Genomic DNA, 21,984 nt, shown 5'->3' with positions numbered 1-21,984 from the left:
AAGATACCTTATATTGTAGACATTAAACAAAGACAAATTATATTAGGAGGTGCAGTCCAAACATAGTAAACTGTACACGTGAATACTTCATCGACGACTGAGTGCAAGACTGATATATTAAAAGAAGAAAATCACAGCTCCTCCAATAAAGAAACATGCTCTTTTGTCACCGCATTCCTCATTGATACACAGTTCCCCTCCAATGATTGAACCTGAAGCCCCAAATGCTTACAGAAATATAGTACCTGAAGAAGTAGGAACTACAACATCCATCAATTGCTCTATGAATTTATATCGATCAGTTGCTTGCTATGAATGAATAGGCACAAATCATAACAAAGCTGACCCTGGAATAACAGCAATGCATGAAGCAACAATAGTTAGCAAACAAAGGAAGAAGCTGGTAACAATAGGTAGCACAGAACGCTCGACACCATAAGGAAACCTTGCTCTTTATTACAGATAGTGTTCTGTGTGACCTATGCACCTTATCCTCTCATGAGCATTTTGTCAGATATAATATCTCACGATCATTTCAGTAAAAATCTGTGGACATTAATCAATCATATATATTAGCTGCAACAAAAGAGATAACCACCTTTTCTCCTCTACTTGGACCAGCTGGGGGTACTACAAATGCAGCAGTGTGCAACAGTGAGGGGCTGCCAACGGAAGATCAACAAAAGATTCATTTCAAATTTACTTGTGAGACAATTATGTCGCATTAGCAACGTGTGCACAAGCACAAAATATATGTAATATTATCAGTATTACCCATATGCCTTAACATAACATGCTAAAATTGCCAAAAAGGGCCACAGAAAAAAATATCCTTGGCATACTTATAGAAAGTATTTGGCAAGTAACCAAAAAAACTGGTGTAAACATGCAGTCTGACTACAAACATACTACAATTATGTATCGCATCTCATGGTTAAAATAATATAAAATGCATATGACAGTTCCAGTGGACCATGTTCTAAAATAGCCGAGTTTTAAACCCTTTGCAAACTGGTGCTTGTAGTATATCTGAGATTGCGCCTAGTTATGAATAAACTATTTACTGAATTCAATTGTCTCACTTGCATAAAGGAGGTGTATATGACTGAAAGGAGAAAGGGCAGGTATGACTTTTTTAGATAAATCAAACCAAGACACCTTAAACTTAAACAATTCGTCAAAACTTGGATCGTGAGAGCAAACACAACGCAACATAGCTGACACAAAATATAAAGAAGTTAGCATGCATGCCAACATTGCAGTACCTTATGGCATTTTCTCATCTCATGGTTGAATGAAAATCATCATATGTATATATCTATATATGCAGCAATAGATGACTCTAACCTATGGTAATCTCTTATAATCAATTCATCAGCTCACTAATACTCATATATAGATAACAACAGAGCTATGCATTCCTCGACTAAATATTCATATATAGACAGTGGGACGCCTGGTTGTAGAGGGAAATCCCAGTCATGATGCTATAGGAAACCAAGGTCCAACCCGTACTACCTTTCTGCTCGCCTCCAGCCATACTTGAGTCGACGAATGGGAAAGCCAGCAAGAGGGACGAGTGCAGAAGATGACGCCCCTTGACAATCCACTATCAGCAACCAATTCAAATTAAGGAGCTTCTCTTAGTGTTTCAATGGACAAAATCACATGTGAAGGAATACCACAATGGCAGTTAGTCATTCAGTTGGTTCGCATACGATTTTACCTCCAAAGGGGCTACCACCACCAAAGAATGACTGGATCTTAATTCCAGAGTGGTTTCATATTTTATCAATATAGAGAAGTCGAGATAGGAAGTGCAGCCAGCCACACCCCACTTGGCCTGTTTTAGCCAACCCGGTAATAGAAAATATATAGCTTAGGATGGAAAGGTAGAGGGCACAAAGATATAAAAAAGTATAATGATCCAACATACGGTATTACTCAATATATCCAGGAAGGAAATGTAAAGAGGCGGAAAATGGATAATAGAAGTTTAAGGATCCAATTTCTGGTATTATTCGGTGAGCAGGAGATAACAAATTCTTAGATTCAGTACAAATATCAAGTCTCATTACATGTCATGTGCATCCCAAGGGATAAAAAGATCAGTAAAACTAAGTAAAAAAAGTTAAAGCATGACCCAATGATGGTGTGTATTTCACTTAGATAAAAGGTCACATACATATATATACTTTGTACAAAGGGGTGCAGAGAATGCTTGCCCAACACATACTCAAATATCTATAATAATAAATTCAGAAACTCAACAACACAAGGCAAGTATCAACAATGGTATGAACATAGTGCATCAAGCAGAAACAACTAAACACAATATAAAAATCAAACACATGCTAAAGGATATCAAAATGGTCCATCTTTTTAAGGAGCAGCTAGTCAAATGGGATGCAAGAAAGCCACATCACAAGCTAGTTTTCCTGCATATAAAAGCACAACAATTATGTGATCACGATAGAATATCTATAAACTGGTTCGTTGAGCAAGCGAAAAAGGTATTCTTTCATATAATGTTGGGGAACCTATCGTGGGTGCTTAACTAGATGATTAATGTTGACCCTTTGTTTGGTGTAACACGGTAGCAAAGTTTCCCGTGCTGATAGTAAAAAATATATAACATGCCTTCACGGATATTGCTTGACTTTTGTGAGTGCATTTTATAGCAACAATGATCAGGAACCAAGAGTTAGGATTCTAATGAATTGTTTTTCAATATTAGACCTGGGGGGTTCCCACTTCTGGAGCATTAGAATCTTTATACCATAATATTCTAGCCATTGGAATTAGAAAACTTTAGTAGATGACACTGATTAAACTGAGCACATTTTTGTTTGCGAGCTAACATGAGGCAACCCTTTAGAGAAAGGAACCTGGCAACCCTTTTATAACTAACAGTAGCTAGGCTGATTAATACATAAAGCCATAAAAACGTCATATACCACTCGCAAACCGAATATAGCTATAAGTACCTATGTAGTACTAATACTTCTACAGTATTACCCTATCAAAGAACAGGGGAGTTAGGGAGACACTTATAACCACCAGACTTCGTATGCACATCTGGACCATCTTGTCATCATAGAAGTATTTCTTCTTTTCTTATCATAATCAAACAAAAGCAAAAGGACACACACAACTTATAAAATTCTTATACTTTAGATTGCATCCAAGATATGAGTAATCTGAATACTCTCTCATGGGTAATTTCTTGCTGGTGAAGAGTGACAGAATATAAGCACGTCTTCATGTGTACGCTAGTGAAAAGGACAAACAGAAATAAGCCTGGTGGGATTTGGCCTCGTATCCAATTACCGTGCCTGAATTGGCAGTAATATAGTATGAAAAAGAATTAGATAGTACTCAAATACATCAGATTATATTGCTTACACTAAACAGAAAAATAAAGTAAACTGGAATCATGCTTTCTGCTTCACAATGCTTAGAACAGAGTGGGTTTAACAAATAAAGGAAATTATAGGAAAGAAGAAAAACATACCCTGCAACATTGGTACACATGAGCGCCCTAAGCCGAGTCGGCGACACCAAAGAGAAACAGGGCAGCGCTATTGTGATGCACTCCCCTCCGTCATCTCCCAACAACCTCCTCCTTTGTCCCTCCTGAGCTTCTGCACACAAACACAAACGCTGACCTGCATGTCTAGCTGTAGAAAAGGGATCACAACACACACACACACACACACACACACACACAGAGAGAGAGAGAGAGAGAGAGAGAGAGAGAGAGACTTACATCATAGTCTCTCGTTCGAGGAATATACCATTACAAAGGAGCGAGCTTGCCAGCATACGCAATGCAAGCTCTTCTCATGTGGCAAGGATGCTCCAACAGTTCCTTAGTTGAGGCCAAGCTAGTAGCAAATCTGGATAATATGTCTCAAAAATGTTGTGAGGCCTACAGAGTTTGAGTTAAACGGAATATGAGCCATCTCATTACAACAAACTGGAACTGCAGCAAAATTAGTATCTTTTTCTTATTGAGCAGTGGACCATCCATCTGATATGTTGAATCCTACCCCAAGTGTTGTAGCGTATTTCTAGCTTAATTCAGTTATAGTTCTCAACCAAAATTATCTCCATAATCCTCAATCTAAATACTTCAAAGCCGTCGACCAGTTTCATGCAGGATTCCCTTCTCTAGCCATCAGAGGGACTGAACCAATGTAAGTAGAATATTTGAAACCTTTACTGACCATCAGACTCTCATAGAATAGACATTAAACTAATTCAACTACAACCATAAATGGATCCCACCAACATTTAAGATTCAAAACCTAGCGTCTGCTTGGAAAAATTTAACGGGGGTATCTAATCAGCAGTGTTCCTCTCATCCTCTGAAGAAAAAGAGAGAAGTTGGTGGCAAACCTTGATGCCCTCGCCGGTAAGGCAGACGTGGCTGTCATGAGTGCTTCGCATCAAGCGCTCCTCGCCTTGCGCCTCTACCCCCACCGCTCCTCGATCGAGATGGTGAGTTCTTCCTCCGCTGCGATCTGTCCATCTCCGAACAACTACATCAGAAATCATGCTTATAATTGTGATGACATGTTCAGGATTAAGCAAGAAATCAGGAGCAGTGCTGTGATTGTCTTGAACAAAGTGAGCGTCCACCGACACAAAAGCATTATTATTCGAAAAGTGTAACGCCCACACGTGTGGGCGTTAGCCAACTCACCCATACACCTCCATCACCGTCCAGTAACTTCTGCACGAATTAGCTGATTTTGTATGCCACGTAGGACAACTCGCGTATGTGGTGTGTGAGAGAGGTCGCCCACACGGAGGGGCCGGTGTGTGGGCGTTTAGCAGTTCGCCCACACATCAGTTTTCAGTCACGCACAAGGGCTGGTGTGTGGGCGTTTGCCATCTCGCCCACACGCCCGCCTCCTCTCTCACACCCAAGCTGCCAGTTGCCATGCGTTTTGCAGTGTACATGGCAACTGCCCTAGTGTGATTGCAAGTAGATGGCAACTCTCTCTTTTTTTTACCCGAACATGTCAGTTGTCATATGTTTTGCATGGTACATGGCAAACAGCCCTAGCGTGCACGTAAGCAGATGGCAACTCTTTCTTTTTAAATGACAACTGCCCTAGCATGCTTGTGAGCACATGGCAACTCTCTCTTTTACCCGAACATGTTTTTTGCCATGCCTTTTTTTGTAGCGCTACATGGCAACTGCCTAGTGTTAGTAGGTGGCAACTCCTAAAGTTTTGAAATCATGGCAACTGTAGTAGACCAGACCACACATGGCAACAGTTGTAGTTGTCCAAAAAATGGCAATCTGGAACTTTGACTTGAGATGGCAACTGCAGTTGAGCAAACATGGCAACTGTAGTTGTCCGACATGGCAACCGTAGTTCAGCGACATGGCAACTGCACTTAAACGAACATGGACGAGGGTCCGGCCCATGGCAACTGCGGGGCGCGCGGTAAAGTGTCACGTGGGGCGTGCGGGACCACGAGGTACGAGGCCTGACGTACCGGGCGTGTGGGCGTTATCTATTTCGCCCACACACGCGTGTAAGAGGGGCCGGGAGAAAAAAAAAGGCGTGTGGGCGCTAGTTGTTTTGCCCACACACAGACGTGTAGGCTGGTCCTCTTAGGCACCACACAGAACGTGTGGGCAGATTCCTTAACACCCACACGTGTGGCAGTTATCGGCGTCCTTATTATTATTAGTTCAAGAGAAGTAGCAAGTTTATTTAAGTAGAGAGCAAAATCCTGGTAGCGCTTAATGCACAAACCATTGAGGATTACACAAGTGAAGCATGTATATCAACATCAAATATAATCTGACATTGTAGGAGAGAGTCACAACATGTAATCTTGCACGGAATTGGACCAGAAGTTCGTAGCATCAGTAATTGTATAGATCAAGCAAAATGTCTCTTGTAAGAAAGAGATGAATCTCATGGTCAGCTAAGCACCTGCACGAATAATGCATAACCACTTTGGCGGCCTTCGTGCCACCTTCGCACGGCGGCTTCTGCTATGTTTCCATCGCCGTCTCCGGAAGGCACACAGGGTAGAAAAGGGGCGTGGCGCGGTGCGGCCGGCAGGGAGGAGGTGGCCGCCGCCATCCGGTGGTGCCAGCCGCTGGGGTTTGGCCTGCTGCTCCTCCCGTTGAAGCCATCAGTGTTCCCTCTATCGAGCGGCCCCGACGCGGAGGAGGAGAGGAGGAGGGAGGCGGCGCGTGAGGGCTGGCGGCGAGCCGTGCTCCTCCTGCTGAGCAGCGAGAGTGCGAGGAGGAGGGGAAGGCGCGACGACGCGATGGCGAGTGGGCATGGTGGCGGCGCCAGGGGATGGGAGGCGGCGGCGGCGGGGCGGCGGCGTGGAGAATGGGCTAGGGTTAGGGGAATGAGGAGCGGGGGGAAGTGAGGAGATGAGGAGAGGACGAGGCTGTCGACGCCCTATCGACCCCCCTCTCATGCGATGCGAAAAGACGAGAATACCCTCGGTGGGGCACGGAATTTACAGGCGGTGGCATGGCCTAGCAGTGCCGGGAGAGAACGGACGGCCCGGATCGCACCATCTCACGATCGGACGGCCCGGATCGCTCCATCTCGTGATCCGACGGACAGGACGCGTCAGGGAGCTCGATCGGACGGTCCAGAATCTAAACGCATGGGGAGGCTTCATTTTGCTTCGGACTCTAACAATGGGATGCACACGGTATGCTCATGCAACATTTCGGAAATACCAAAACCCTTTTACACTAGGGCGCTCTAGGTCCAAAGGTCCTAGCCAAGTTAATTAGGACTTTTCTTTCTCCATGTAGAAGAAAGAAGGCGGCCTAGCCGCCGCAAGGGCGACAAGCTCTCCAATGCCGTTTCTGGCGGCTCCCCTCCGGACTCCGGTGACGACCTTTTGGTCGCTGGTGAGGGGGTTCGCTGGATCTCACACATGCAGAGGTGTGCGTGTGTAGCTATAGGTTTAGGGTCGTGTTAATTTTAGGTTTTGGTCGTCTCACGTCTTGGCTTCGGCTACGGTGACGGCGCCGCATAATAAAGAAGCTCCAGATCTTTCTCTGATGAGGCGTCTTGCTCTATGGTCGATGAGGGATTTGGGAACTAGTTTGTTCAGGCGGTGATTGTGTGGCGGCGGCGTACTCCATGTGGTGGAATTGTGTCCCCGGGCTTCGCCGTTCCAACGACGTTTGCTTCAGCGCCGACATGGAGGTTGAGAGGTAATCCAGGAGCGAATGCACATGGCGGTTTGCGTCAGCGGAAAATTTAAAGGATGGTGGATTGTGTGTTGGGTTCATGGTTGGTGGCTGGTAGGTATGGTTTTCTCCTTCGAGATCTTCATCGGGGGGAGGGGGGTGGGTACCAGATCTAAAGTTTGATGGTGTATCCGGGGTGCTGCCCCGGTCAGATTCTTTCAACGGCAATGGCTTCGTCGTTGGTAAGCTATTTTTGGAGGCCCAAAACGTTACATATCAGGCCATAACTTCTAGGCCACATCAACCGGATCGCGAATTGATGCCTCCGGCATGATTTGTGTCTGATGGTCGGCGCACGACACTCTCTAGGGTGGCGTTGGTGTCGGTTGTTGTAGTTGTGTTTGGTGTCTTGCAGTGGGGTGCATGGATGGCGGCATGCAACGACGTTCCTCTTCTTCGATCGTGTCGAATGAAGTTGACGGCACTGGGATCTAGCGGACACAGGGAAGAACCCCGGCCGATGTGCCACAAAGCCTCGGTCTCGTTGCTTGCGGTGGTCCAGTTCATCGGCTCGAAAAACATCCTTATGTGCAAACGTGCTCCTCCAAAGATCTTGGCATGACAACAGTTCCCCTCTTTCTTCAATGTTGCCTCGGCAGCAGAGGAGGAGGACGATGGTGGGCAAAGTTTTGATGTGGCACAAGATTTTGCTGTGGTGAAATTCTAGTTTTACTTCTTGCGAAGTCTTTTGTGCAATATAGCAAAACATCTATGTATGTCTCTTGTAATTACCACATGTGTACACTTTGTTATACGTTTATCTAATGAATGTATGTGTGGTTATTTCAAAAACAAATACTATTTCTTTCCGGTACATAGAAAATGCCTTTTTGGTGTTCATTTTAAAATATTAAATTCCTTTTTTCCGGGGAAAATATTAAAGTCGTGGAGCTTCTTATTGAAGAAGTGTTGGATACGAATTGCTACTACTTCTATATATTATTCTCCTTTTGACTTACAAATTATGCACGGGGCACTTGTCCACAAATCTATGCCCCATTTTTCTTCAATTTCTTCCGATCCCCAAAAGTCCATTTTCCCTCCGCCGCGCGATTTGACACTCAATCAGACAGTTCGCGCTAGCAGGTGAAATGAGAGACGAGAGAGATGCCTTGCGTTTCACGCGCGGCATCTTCTTGTTTCAGCAACAAATTAAGCTGCAGAGGCACAAGAAAGAAGAAACGCACGCATAATCACAGGCGACTACACTTGCTCAGAAATGGCGTTCTTGTAGACTTTTCGTTCCACGGTTCTTTTGCAGATTGGAGCGGCATGTGATTAGCGACTAGACAATATAATGCTGCATGATTTGCAGTTTAATGCGACGGGACGTACGAAATGTTACGCAGACAAGCTGGCTGTTAGTGTAAGTGCGACGGGACATTGAAATGTTTAAGCAAACGAGCTAGTACTCCTACACTTGTGCGAGTATATATTCTTCCACTACTGGAATCTAGTTATACGCCGAGGACGGTATATTCACAGGAATATGCAGGATGATAGGCACCATTCTTACAGGGCGCCTGGGAAACTGGGGAGGACGTAGCCAGCTGGTTAAGAAGAGATCAGTGGCAACTATGGCGGAGCATATTCCCCTAGTGAAGCTAAGACAAGATGTTAATCATACTTGTAGCTGTTGGAAATATGAGCAATTTACCAAATGATTTTATTAATAGAAAAATTAAATAAAGCATGACTAATATAGTAGAGATAAAATAATGCGTTCTGACAGAGAGAAGGTAAATGGCATCTGCAAATATGAACTGTAGCCTAGCAAATCTAGAGTAGACAGTAGAGGTACACTGGTAGAAAATGAGCCTTTAGTCCCGGTTCGCAAAGGCCTTTAGTCCCGGCTGTGCAACCGGGACTAAATATGCGCGACTAAAGACCCCCCCTTTAGTCGCGCCTCACACGAACCGGGACTAAAGGCTTTAGTCCCGGTTCTCGTGGCTAACCGGGACTAAAGGCCCGTCCTTTAGTCCCGGTTCTCGTGGCTAACCGGGACTAAAGGCCTCCTCCGCAGGTTTAGGGTTTTAGCCCCCCTAAACCTGGTTTTTTTGCGAATTTTTTTTTATTTTTTATTATTTTCAAATTTCTGAATTATTTTAACCTCTAATCTCTAATCACCACCCCTCATCATTGCTCAATTTATCCTCTAATCTCTAATCACCCCTCATCATTTCAAATCATCTAACTTCCCGGACGGTCACCCATCCTCTCACTACTCCAGCCTGAGCACGCTTAACTTTCGGGTTCTATTCTCCCTCGTTTCCAAGTCTGCACTTGTTGTTTTCCTGACAATAGTAGGATGTCAATTCTATTAACCCTCAGGAATTTAGCTTGAGCATGAAGTGACACATTTCACTGTTTGAGTTTGAAACTATTGTTTTAAAAAACAATAATTATTTAGTAACACTAATATTTCTGGAATAATTAGTTTGACCATTGTTTGACCACAGTTTGACCAGATTTGACCAAAATTTTAAAAAAACTGAAATAATTATTTAGTAACACTAATATTGTAGAATAATTAGTTTGACCATTGTTTGACCACAGTTTGACCACAATTTGAAATTTTTTGAATTTTTTTGCCTCTCCAGATCTTAAAAGCCCCGTATCTTTTTTTCTGTTAGGTTTTTGAGGATTTTGAAAATGTTTAACGGGGTTCCCCCCGTTAAATTCGGATGTAACTTTTCGAGTAGATGATTTTTCATATAAAAAACTTTTTCATCCGAGTTCGTATGCAAAAGTTATGCCCATTTTAAGAAATTCCAGAGAGATTTTGCAAATAAAGTCGAAATTCATATTTGTTAATTTTCCCAACAACTAGACCATATATCACATGACAAACTTATTTTATTTTATTTTTTTGACATTTCCATCATTTTGTTTTGGTTTTTCTAAAACTGAAAAGGCGGTCAGGGGGGTAGAGTTTGATGGGCCCTTTAGTCCCGGTTGGTCTGGCCAACCGTGACTAAAGGACTAACCTTTAGTCCCGGTTGGTCTGGCCAACCGCGACTAAAGGCCTTCGGGCCAGCCTGAGGACCTTTAGTCCCGGTTGGCCAGGCCAACCGGGACTAAAGCCCCTCCCGTCCGCCAGCTGTCGACCGAGCGCGCTGGGCCCAGATAGTTGGTCGCGGGTCTCCTCCCGAACCGCGACTAAAGACCCCTTTGGCCGCGGTTCGATTATTTTGGGGACTAATGGGGGCGTATGGAAGCCTCTTTTTCTACTAGTGGTAGTTGCATATATGATGTAGTACCTAATATATCTAGGGCAAACGCCAGAACAAGGTACTGTAGCAGAACCTCGAACAGGAAGGAGAAGATCACATACGGGACAGCAGCAACAGTACTGGACTTGGGGTCGACATCCTCGCCAGCCATGTCGTCGAGGAGGTTGTCGACGTTGGGATGGGGAAGATCGTAGCAGCAGCGCAGTGCTTAGGAACTTTGTGGCGAGAGGAAGAGGATCTTCTGGCGTGTCTCTCTGGAGAGGAGCGACCTCTCTTATATAGGCACAGGAGAAGGACGCGAATAGGCTGCTGTGACCGTTCATATACCCGTCGTGCGTGGCAAAAATTTAGACATCGGCTCGGCTCATTCCCGCAACCTGCGTCGCGTCGTGACGAGGCGAGGCGAGGCGTGGCTTGGCGAGGCGGGCGACGGAGGAGGAGCGCACGTGGATGTCGCTTTTGTTCTCATGCTCATACATGTGGGGAAAGAACCTCCCTTATAAAGAGGTCCAACTCCCTCTAAACTAGCAATGTGGGACTAAACTTTAGTTCCACCTCTTGCCTTGCACGAATGGGTTGCGTGGGCCTCTAGGATTTATTAGGAATTTCTTAAACTGCTATTGGGCTAGGCCCAAAATAGACAAAATTCCAGCAATCCCCACCAGATCCCATAGGCACACAAAATTGGTCTTTGGTTCCAAAACACTGTTTTATATACCAGTACTGCAGTGGAGACTGTTAAGTTGAACTTCCACCTAGAACTCTATGCTACACTAGTAAGCAACTTGAACAGTGGACTGGGCCTTGAACTGCAAGTTTTCTGCGAATCTAGCTTCACATAAAGCCTTGACCGATACGTGGCTACCGTGGGTCTTCCCCGCGGGTGGAGCTTATGCGTCATACTCCGAGACCTTTCATGAGTTACTAGAGAGAACCCTACTCTCATAGATTGCGACGTTTAACAATCAGACTCATATAGGTGTGTTCTTCAAAAGATGTTCTGCAGGACAATATCTCTGCTTAAATGAGCCACTTAGAACACATTAAGATATACATCAACCTGCCATGCAGTTTTAGGAGAGTATTGCATCTTCATGGAGTGGTATTGTTAATAGTAAGGATACTCTCCTCTCAGTTGATCAACATCTTGTCTTCCACATCTAATTCACGGGATCTCCGATCACAAAGAATAGGTTACCAATGTGAACAACTCATATTGTGGGTCTCATACCCATCTCCCTCGATGCATTATCTATCACATTACGTGCTAGACCCTTAGTAAAAGGATCTTCCAGATTTTTAGACGTTTGGATATAATCCAATGCAATAACTACGGAGTTTCTCATTTTCCTGACAGACTTTAACCTTCTCTGAACGTGTCTTGATGACATCATGTTATCCTTTGAGCTGCTCACTTTCGTGATCACAGTTTGATTGTCGCAGTTCATAAGGATACCCGGTACAAGTTTCTCAACAACCGGCAAGTCATTCAAGAGCTGGCGAAGCCAATCTGCTTCGACCGTAGCTGTATCTAGTGCTGTGAGTTCTGCTTCCATTGTTGACCTTGTTTAGATGGTCTGCTTGCAAGACTTCCAAGAAACAGCGCCACCTCCATGAGTGAATACATATCCGCTCGTGGCCTTTATCTCATCAGCATCTGAGATCTAGTTTGAGTCACTATACCCTTCAAGCACCTTTGGGTGCCCAGTGTAGTGAATTCCATAATTAGCAGTGCCTTTCAAATAACGCAAAACTCTCTCTAGAGCTTTCCAATGCACATCTCCTGGTTTTGAGACAAACCGACTTAGTTTGCTAACAGCAAAAGAGATGTCAGGTCTTGTAGCACTGGCTAAGTACATAAGCGAGCCAATAATCTGAGAATATTTCAATTGATCTCTAGCAATTCTTCGATTCTTTCGAAGTAACACACTTGCATCATATGGTGTTGGAGAGGGCTTGCAGTCACTATAGCCAACGCGACTCAAGATCTTTTGCACATAGTGAGATTGAAGCAATGTAATCCCACCATCATCGTCTCTCAACAACTTGATGTTCAGAATGACATCAGTCACTCCTAAATCCTTCATCTTAAAACAACGAGATAGGAAATCCTTGACCTCCTTAATAACAGTCAAATTTGTTCCAAAAATCAGTATGTCATCAACATACAAGCAAAGGACAACTCCCTCGCCCCCACCATGGCGATAGTACACACATTTGTCAGCTTCGTTTACAACAAAGCCTGCAGCTGTTAAAGTTCTTTCAAACTGCTCATGCCACTGTTTAGGTGTTTGCTTGAGTCCATACAAAGACTTCAACAACTTGCACACTTGTCCTTCCTGACCATCTAGTACAAACCCATCTGGTTGTTCCATATAAATTTCCTCGTCCAACTCTCCATTTAGGAAAGCAGTCTTAACATCCATTTGATGAACAAGAAGACCATGTGAGGCAGCTAGTGAAAGTAGAACTCGAATAGTAGTCAGTCGAGCCACAGGTGAGTAAGTATCAAAGAAGTCTTCACCTTCCTTTTGGGTATAACCCTTAGCCACGAGCCGAGCCTTGTACTTTTCAATAGTACCATCAGGCCTAAGGTTCTTCTTGAATACCCATTTGCATCCTATAGGTTTGCACCCATAAGGACGATCAGTTATCTCCCAAGTTTCATTCGCCAAGATGGAATCCATCTCGCTACGAACCGCTTCCTTCCAGTAGTCAGCATCTTCAGATGCATAGGCCTCTGAAATAGAACTGGGAGTGTCATCTATGAGATACACAAGAAAATCATCACCAAATGACTTTGCAGTCCTCTGTCTCTTGCTCCTAGTAGGAACTTCATTGTTCTCCTCCACAGGACTTTCAAAGTGTTCCATCGAAATGGCAGGTTCGGTAATTGTAACTGGTTCCTGATTTGATGAACTAGGCATCTCCTGATTAGATGAGGTAACCATATCCTTCATGGGAAAGATATCTTCAAAGAAAGTCGCATCATTCGACTCCATGATCGTACCGACATGCATGTCAGGTACCTCAGATTTTACAACTAAGAATCTATAACCAATGCTATGAAAAGCATATCCCATGAAAACACAATCCACGGTCTTTGGGCCAAGCTTGCGCTTCTTTGGAATTGGCACATTGACTTTCGCCAAACAACCCCAGGTTCGTGGATAAGAGAGTTTTAATCTTTTCTTCTCCCGTTCCTCGAATGGAGTTATCTCTTTATTCTTTGTGGGAACTCGGTTTAGGACATGACATGCAGTCAATATCGCCTGCCCCCACCATGCCTTGGAGAGACCCAATGTGTCTAACATGGCGTTAACCAAACAGTTAGAGTACAGTTCTTTCTTTCGGCCACCCTATTTGACTGAGGTGAATAGGGAGGCGTCCTCTCATGGATTATATCATGTTCCGCACAAAAAGCATCAAATTCATTGGAAAAATACTCTCCACCACGGTCGGACCTAAGCCTCTTGATTTTCCGATCAAGTTGGTTTTCCACTTCAGCTTTATAGATCTTGAAAAAGTTCAAAGCCTCATCCTTAGATTTCAGAAGATACACACGACAGTATCTAGTGGAGTCATCAATTAACGTCATGAAATATTTCTTTCCACCTTTTGTCAAAACACCATTCATTTGACATAAATCTGAATGTATGACCTCTAGTGGTGCAAGATTTCTCGTTTCCGCAGTCGTGTGAGACTTACGAGGATGCTTAGCTTGCACACAAACTTGACACTTAGATCCCTTGACAGTGGTGAAACTAGGGATTAAATTCAACTTCGCTAGTCGCGACATGCAACCAAAGTTAACATGACAAAGACGTGAATGCCACACATTTGATTCACTATTGTTGCAAACATGATTAACAACTTTATTGCAAATGTCTGATAAGGATAAACGAAACAGGCCTCCTGACTCATAGCCTTTACTGATAAAGGTTCTATACTTGGATATTACAAATTTATTCGACTCAAAGACAAGCTTATACCCATCCCTACACAGAAGAGATCCGCTAACAAGATTTTTATTGACGGAGGGGACATAATGCACGTTCTTCAGCCGCACGATCTTTCCCGAAGTAAACTTCAGATCGACCGTGCCAACACCACGAACAGAACCACTTGAACCGTTGCCCATCAGCACGGTTGAAGTCCCTGCGGTCTGATAAGACGAAAACATGGAAATATCACCGCATACATGCACATTAGCACCCGTGTCAATCAACCAATCAGGAGAATGACATACTGAAAGAACAGTGGGAAATATACCATACCCAACATCCTTCATGTCAGTGTCTCTAATGACAACATTAGCGGTCTTGCCGCCTTTCCCAGGATGACGCTTGTCATAGCGATTAGGGCAACTAGGAGCCCAATGATAAGGATCCCCACACACATGACAAACACCTTTCTTCTTGTCATTCTTCTTCTTGAAGTTCGTGTGTTGCACAACCTTGTTCTTCCCATCAAACTTTGCTTTACCATCAAACTTGCCCTTGTTCTTGAACTTGTGGGGCTGGAGGTTCTTCTTCTGTACCATATTGGCACTAGATCCTCCCTCAATACCTCGAGCACGTGTGTCCTTTGCTCTCGCCTTTTCTTCCACATCAAGAGTGCCAATGAGATCTGGGACGAAAAACTCCTGTCTCTTATGTTTCAGTAAGGTAGCAAAGTTCCTTCACGAAGGAGGAAGCTTAGTGATGATACCTCCGGCAACAAACTTGTCCGGTAACATACAACTGAAGTGCTCAAGTTCTCTAGCAAATGATTGTATCTCATGAGCTTGCTCAACCACGGAGCGCTCTTCAGTCATCCTATAATCATAGAATTGCTCCATGATGTACAGCTCAGTGCCAGCATCCGAGACCCCAAACTTGGCCTCGAGTGCATCCCACATATGTTTTCCATTATCAATTGACGCATAAGCATCAACTATGTTCTCACCAAGAACACTCAAGAGAGCAGCCTTAAACAGAGTATCCATTTTCTGAAAAGCTTGTGCCTGTTGAGCATCAAGCTCTCCTTCAAGTTTGCCAAGAGTGGCGTCATAGCAACTCATGGTTTGAAACCATAAGACTGCTCTCATGCGCCACCTCTTATAGTGGATACCCTCAAACATAGGAGGTCTCATGGAAGCAGCAAAACCACTTGGTGTAAATTGCCTATAATAAGGTTTTAGGATTGCTGGAAATATGAGCAATTTACCAAATGATTTTATTAACAGAAAAATTAGATAAAGCATGACTAATATAGTAGAGATAAAATAAGTCATGCGTTCTGACAGAGAGAAGGTAAATGGCATCTGCAAATATGAACTGTAGCCTAGCAAATCTAGAGCAGACAGTAGAGGTAGTTGCATATATGATGTAGTACCTAATATATCTAGGGCAAACACCAGAACAAGGTACTGTAGCGGAACCTCGAACAGGAAGGAGAAGATCACATATGGGACAGCAGCAGCAGTACTGGACTTGGGGTTGACATCCTCGCCAGCCATGTCATCGAGGAGGTTGTCGACGTTGGGGAAGAAGTCGTCGTCGGGGAAGTAGTCGTCGGAGTCCGGAGCGTCCGTGACGAAGGAGTCAGTAGTCGCGCAGAGCGCTCCCCAAAAACCTTATCACCCTTCTCCCGTACAGGACTCAAAAGGTGCGGTTTCGGAGGCCTACTGTCCCGACCTGCGGTGCACGCCGCAAGTCGGGATGGGGAAGATCGTAGCAGCAGCGCAGTGCTCAGGAACTTTGTGGCGAGAGGAAGAGGATCTTCTGGTGTGTCTCTTTGGAGAGGAGCGACCTCTCTTATATAGGCACGGGAGAAGGATGCGAACAGGCTGCGGCGGGAGGTGAAGCAATGGAGGGAGACGAGGCGAACAGGCAGCACGCGAAGAGGTGCGCCGTTCGTATTCAGTCTCCACTACAGCAAAACGTTTCAGCTCCCGTGTGACCGTTCGTATACCCGTCATGCGTGGCAAAAATTTAGACATCGGCTCATTCCCGCAACCCGCGGCGCGTCGTGACGAGGCGGGTGGCGGAGGAGGAGCGCGCGTGGATGTCCCTCTTGTTCTCATACTCATATATGTGGGGAAAGAACATCCCTTATAAAGAGGTCCAACTCCCTCTAAACTAGCAATGTGGGACTAAACTTTAGTTCCACCTCTTGCCTTGCACGAATGGGTTGCGTGGGCCTCTAGGATTTATTAGGAATTTCTGAAACTGCTATTGGGCTAGGCCCAAAATAGACAAAATTCCAGCAGTAGCAGCTAGTGGACCCTAACAAATCTAAAATGTAGTACTCCCTCCGTTCACTTTTGTAAGTCATTTCAGACAACTCAAAATAGTCTGTTTTGCACATTGTCTGAAATGTCTTCAAGGTCTTATAAAAGTGAACAGAGGAAGTACCTGTTATCACCTAGAACTGTAGCAACCGACCCGTACATTATTACAACTGATCTGGGACCGCAGGGATATAACTAATTTCCATTTCAGGGAAAGCGCCAGCAGGAACACCGACGCGCGCCTGATTGAGCTGCGATGTGATTGCATGCTGTGGAATGACTTGAACGGGTGGCAGCAGCCGGTACATTGTCAGTTTATCAAATGGTAGCAGCAGTCACCATCTTGGGAGAAGTAAATTTTGATACCCTAGAGCCCAAATATGTTCTTTGTAATTTACTCCCTTGGGCGAGTATTCATTTTTGTCGGCGTACAAAGCTCAAGCTCTTAGGCACCCCTATGAAATAAATGGGATACAAAGTCCTACCACAAGGAATTTCAAGATATTAAACAATGCATATAGGCCTGCCCATTAGCGTTGAATCTCATCCCTCTCCGGTCGTCCGACCCGTCAACGCCTCAACGGTCACCAAGTCATCGCCGATGAAAACCTTATGTGTCAGCCCTCATCAGCTAGCGGTAAGCCATTTTGACCCGTCGGCGCTAAAGCATTATGTAGTAGTAGTGTTTTAAAGCTGAAATGTTTATTTGGAATGAGGTTCTTGCCACATGACTTTCTCATTGAGAAGCTTCAAGAGCTACTTACACAATAGGCCTCTGGTCCGACAGAGTCCTTCGAATGTCAGGCGTATCCTCGAGGTTGATCTCCAACGGAAATTCCAAGACATCCCATTTCTGTAAGTTGTCCCCATTCAACTACTAGTGCCGGACTCATAGTGATGGCCACTTTTGCTCTTCTCTTAGACTTCCATACTGGAACTGTATGTGATTGCCCCACACTACTACACATCTCTATTGTAGTTCAAGCATTGGTTCTGCTACATGTGAAAGCTAGTTATTTATAGACCAGGTGTAAGTGAATACTTCATTGCTTCACCAAACTTCATGTGCCAGATGTTTTTTTGGAAATGGAGGCATGCCCCTGGCCTCTGCATCATGACGATGCATGCGGCCATCTTATTAAAAATCCACGAAGTATCGAAACAGTCGTAATAGTCTTACAGCTCGCAAGCGGAGCAATACAAAGGAAAAAAAGAAAATTACATGCTGACAAAAGCAACCGATACGGTAATATGAAGGATAAGCTCCCTAGACTTCTATCCTGTTATGCGATCGCCATCCGAACCGGTTGAAAATAGCCCGTGCTACCATCTCCCATTGGTTGCACCCAGTAACCAAAGCTCCCTGGAGTCCATAGGAGTGAGTAAGGACCACGTACGGATCCAAGCTGTAGCTCTGAAGTTGACCTGTAAGAAAGTTCAAGTGTGTTGTCTGTTAAAAATCATATCATTCCTGCAGTTCCATATAGCCCATAATAGCGCACATATTCCAATCCGAATACGAGCCGCGGTAATCTGTTCAACCCCAGCTAACCACGTCCCAAACAACGACGCAATATCGACTGGAGGATTAATGTTGAAACCTACATGAATCATTCTCCAAAGTAACTTGTCAAGTGGGCATTCAAGAAATAAGTGTTGTATTGTTTCATCATGATCACAAAAACAGCACCGCGAACTTCCTACACATCGCTTTTTGATTAAGTTGTCCTTTGTGAGTATCACTCGCTTGTGGACGGACCACATAAAGATTTTAATACGCAAAGGAACCTTAAACCTCCAAATATGCAACGATCTTGAGATTGGGCCAGAATTAATCAAATCCATATAGAATGATTTCACTGTCAAAATCCCATTTTTAGTTAACTTCCATTGTGTCGAAACTGGCTGGTCGGAGAGTTGAACCTCTATCAATCTCCGAACCAAATGCATCCAGGCAGTCCATCTCTCACCAACTAATGCACGTCTGAACTGAATGTCCAAGGGAATTGTTTGGAAGACTGTGCCTACATAAACCTCCTTACGTTGCACAATATTGTAAAGGGTGGGATATTGGACAGCCAGGGGCGTCTCTCCTAACCATGTATCCTCCCCAAATCTCGTTAACATCCCATTGCCAACCAAGAATTTGACCCTGCAGAAAAACAAGTCCTTCGTTCTCATAAGTCCCTTCCAGAATGGCGAGTCAGTTGGTCTCATGGTAACCTGGGCTAGTGTTTTCGACTGTAAATACTTATTGCGCAGAATTTGAGACCACATACCCTCGGGCTCTGTCCCTAGCCCGTATAGCCATTTGCTCATAAGGCATTTATTCTTAAGTTCTAAGTTCTCAATACCGAGACCCCCTTAGTCTTTAGGTCGGCAAAGGATATCCCATCGCGCAAGACGGTATTTCCTCTTGGCCTCATCAGACTGCTAGAAGAAACGAGATCTAAAGAAATCAAGTCGCTTCTGAACCCCTTTCGGAATTTCAAAGAACGAAAGTAGGAACATCGGCATACTAGTCACAGCCGAGTTAATCAGGACTAGCCGACCTCCATGTGACATAAGCTTGCCCTTCCAGCAACATTTTTTTCAATTCACTCTTCAATACACTTCCATTCTTTATTGGATAACTTACGATGGTGGGTCGGTATTCCCAAATAACTGAATGGTAAAGCACCTAATTCACATCCGAACAATTGTCTATAAGTGTTTTTCTCGTCTTTGGCCTTCCCAAAGCAAAACAACTCGCTCTTAGGAAAATTAATTTTTAAGCCAGACAATTGTTCGAAGAGACATAAGATAAGTTTCATATTACGATCCTTAGCCATGTCATGTTCCATTAATAAGATAGTGTCATCAGCATACTGTAGAATGGACACCCCTTCATCGACTAGCTGAGGAACTAAACCCTCTACATGGCCATGCTGCTTGGCCCTGCCAATAAGAACGACCAACATATCTGCCACTATATTAAACAAAAGAGGAGACATAGAATCCCCTTGTCTCAACCCCTTGTGTGTCTGAAAATAATGACCGATATCATCGTTCACCTTGATTCCGACACTACCCTTCTGGACTTGGGTATCCACTTGGTTTCGCCAGGCCTCACTAAACCCTTTCACGCGCATTGCCTACTGAAGGAAAGGCCACTTTACTTTATCATACGCCTTCTCAAAATCCACTTTGAAGATAACCCCATCTAGTTTCTTCGAGTGGATATCATGAAGCGTTTCATGCAAGACGACCTCCCCTTCCATTATGTGCCGCCCTGGCATAAACGCTGTCTGACTTGGTTGGACCACTAAATGAGCAATTCGTGTCAATCTATTGGGTCCAACCTTTGTGAAATTTTTGAAACTCACATTAAGAAGACATATGGGCCTGAATTGTTCGATCCGAACTGCCTCATCTTTCTTTGGCAACAGCGTTATCGTACCGAAGTTAAGATGAAACAACTCTAAATGACCGTTGAAGAAATCATGAAACATAGGCATAAGATCATCTTTAATAATATGCCAACATTTCTTATAGAATTCAGCTGGAAACCCATCTGGTCCTGGTGCTTTATTTGGTTTCATTTGTGATATTGCCTCAAGAACCTATTTTTCAGTAAACGGTGCAGAGAGAATATCATTCTCCTCTGCCTGTAATTGAGGTATATCCTCAAACACAGATTCATCTAGCTTCACCGTACATGCATTCGGAGGCCCAAAAAGTTGTTTATAGTAATTAGAGATATACGCTTTCAAATTCTCATGCCCCACTATTGTCCCCTCGTCCTGTTCAAGCTGTATGATTTTCTTCTTCCTATGTTTACCATTTGCAACCATATGGAAGAATTGCGTATTGTCGTCCCCTTGGACAACCTTAAGCACTTTAGCACGCAATGCCCACTTGAGCTCCTCCTCTCTCAAGAGAGCTCGTAGACCTTGCTCAGCGTCGGACTTGGATCTTTGCTCATTAATCGTAAGAAGAGTGTCTTCAGCTTTTAAGTCTAGTGCTTCAACTAATTGAGTAAGATGCTCTTTTTCTTGTTTGTAAATCGCACTCTCATTTCTGGCCCGACCTCTCAAAAACTGTCGGAGATGTCTAATTTTATTTTGCCATCTCTCAATATGCGTCCTTCCACTAACAGGCTTAGCCCATTCGCGTGCAATGATCTCCAAAAAGCGTTCTCTCTTGAACCAGCTTAGTTCAAAGGAGAAGGCATTTTTATTCGCCACATGGGTAGCCTCTCCCGAGTCTAATAGAAGTGGTGTGTGGTCTGAGATTGCTCTCTGCATCGCATGAACCGACACCAAAGGATACTTTTGTTCCCATTCGACACAAGCAAGTACCCTATCCAACTTTTCATAAGTCGGAATGGGTAACGAATTGGCCCATGTCAATTGTTTACCAGTGAGCTCTATTTCTCTCAAATTAAGACTCTCGATAATCATGTTAAACATCATAGACCAACGTCCATCAAAATTGTCATTATTCTTTTCATCTCTCCTCCGAATTATATTAAAATCCCCCCCCCCCCGACTAGGATTGGCAGGGTTTCATCTCCACACATCCACACCAAATCGGCCAAAAAGTCTGGTTTGAATTCAGGTTGTGCTGCCCCATATACAGCTACAAGAGACCACCGGAAACCATCCAATTTTGATCTCACCCGAAAATTAACCGAAAAGTCTCCCTAAACCACATTAAGCACCTCAAGCGTTTCACACCGCACTCCTAGTAAAATCCCACTGGATCTTCCTCTAGGAGGTAAGATGTGTCAGTCAAAATCAATACCACTAGAGAGAATTTGAATGAACTAAGATGTAAAATTATCTCGTCCTGTTTCCAAAAGTGCAATAAATTCTAAGTGTTGTTCTATCGTTGTCTCCGCTAAGAACCTTCGTTTAGCCAAGTCAGCTAGACCTCTGTTATTCCAAAAGATTCCTTTCATAGGTCATCATGAAATTTTTTCTTAAGCTTAACTCTAGCACTCCTACGAACTGCCGAAGCAGGATAAATTTTCCGCTTCCAGGGTCGTTTGGGCTTCTCCCCAACACCCTGCGGGAATGTCGGATCAGGAACGTGAGAAGCTGCGCCCTCCATCATTAGAGGCTCTACCGTGTCTGTAGTTTCCGACCCCTCCTCATCCTCGGCCTCCGCACTAGGCAGGAGATTGTTACATATATTTTCGAGATCAACCATTCCTAAATTCTTCATTTCATTGTCATTCA

Source organism: Triticum aestivum, chromosome 2D (assembly GCF_018294505.1).
Source record: "Triticum aestivum cultivar Chinese Spring chromosome 2D, IWGSC CS RefSeq v2.1, whole genome shotgun sequence".
NCBI classification, from domain to species: Eukaryota; Viridiplantae; Streptophyta; class Magnoliopsida; order Poales; family Poaceae; genus Triticum; species Triticum aestivum.
The sequence above is the reverse complement of the archived record's forward strand: the minus strand, read 5'-3'. Positions refer to the sequence as shown.